The following is a 1,216-nucleotide window of genomic DNA, read 5'->3' as shown; positions in this document are numbered from 1 at the left end:
TGCCAAAGATGCAGCAAGTATTATGCAAAGGCTTTGATGCTTATGTACATGTGATTTTTCAGGTTTTTTATTTTTAATAAATTTGCAACAATTTCAAAAACTATTTTTCCATTTTTTATTATGGGGTACTGTGTGTAGAATTTTGAGTAGATAAACAAATTTAATCCACCCAGGCTGTGACATAAAAAAAATGTGGAAAAAGTGAAGCACTATGAATACTTTTCCGGATACACTGTATGTTTAGTAGACATGCAAGTGTGAGGCATTCAACACCTCTGTCGGCTTGAGGTAGTTATGTGTTGTTTATTTGTTTTTTATCCTTTGTAATCACATAATCATTTTGCAAGTATAGAATATTATGGTCTATAAGATACATATACATTTTAAAAGATTAAAGAAAGAAAAGGAGTAAGAAAAGTAGGCTCTGAAAGCAATGTTTTTCTCTGTCCATGTTTTCAAATATTATGTGATAGCTTTGAAATTCGCAGGGTCATAAAATCATGCCATATGTCACGGCATTTGAATGATTTTAACATAAATTCACTAATGACATGTGGACATACTAACACTGCGTATGCCTGCCTTTAGTTTGGTCGCTTACACACAAAGGCTGCATTTACACTGAATGGTTTAAGTTACTTAATTTTTTCTCCCATGTGGCACAGACTAGATATGGCCCATGTATGTGTAAGCAGGAAAAAATCACATGGATTCTGATTTACTCAAACCAGAGTTAGGCCTTGTTTATACGTGGAAATTTTTTCGATATGAATCGGATCTGTGTTTTCATGTCTGTAGTGTAAGCAGGTAGATCGAATTTTCACCTGTCAATGCGAGTTGTGCGTCATTAAAAACCACAGAGAATGACGTCGAGTCTGACACTTTCTCAAACCTTAAATCTCATACACAAGGACTAAAAAACCTAAAAGAGTGAGATATTAATCAGTATCCTCATGTAACCAATATAAACTATATATATATATATATATATATATATATATATATATATATATATATATATATATATATATGTATGTATATAGGTGTGTGTGTGTGTGTGTGTATATATATAATAACTAAATAATATAAAAACAGTTGCATACATCGTGCAAAAATCATGCCTACTGGTTTAAAAAGGCCTAGATAAAAAGATGGCAGCAAAATGGGAACTTATCTGTCATAAACTATAGTAAAAACTGTAAAAAAAAAAAAAAAA

General features: G+C 31.3%; 1 protein-coding gene across 1 annotated transcript in view; it reads left to right on the top strand.

The window, feature by feature from the left end:
- The window catches only part of cdh16 (cadherin 16, KSP-cadherin), a 90,915-nt gene extending 90,049 nt beyond the window's left edge, over nt 1–866 (top strand). Inside the window, exon 18 of the mRNA XM_087261644.1 lies at nt 1–866. This exon is cut by the window's left edge and continues 1,556 nt beyond it. The gene's annotated coding sequence lies outside the window, so the exon portion shown is untranslated.
- Nucleotides 867–1,216: the final 350 nt, after the last annotated feature.

This window comes from Danio rerio, chromosome 7, assembly GCF_052040795.2.
Source record: "Danio rerio strain M-AB ecotype USA chromosome 7, GRCz13ab, whole genome shotgun sequence".
Classification (NCBI taxonomy): domain Eukaryota; kingdom Metazoa; phylum Chordata; class Actinopteri; order Cypriniformes; family Danionidae; genus Danio; species Danio rerio.
The sequence above is the reverse complement of the archived record's forward strand: the minus strand, read 5'-3'. Positions and strand labels throughout refer to the sequence as shown.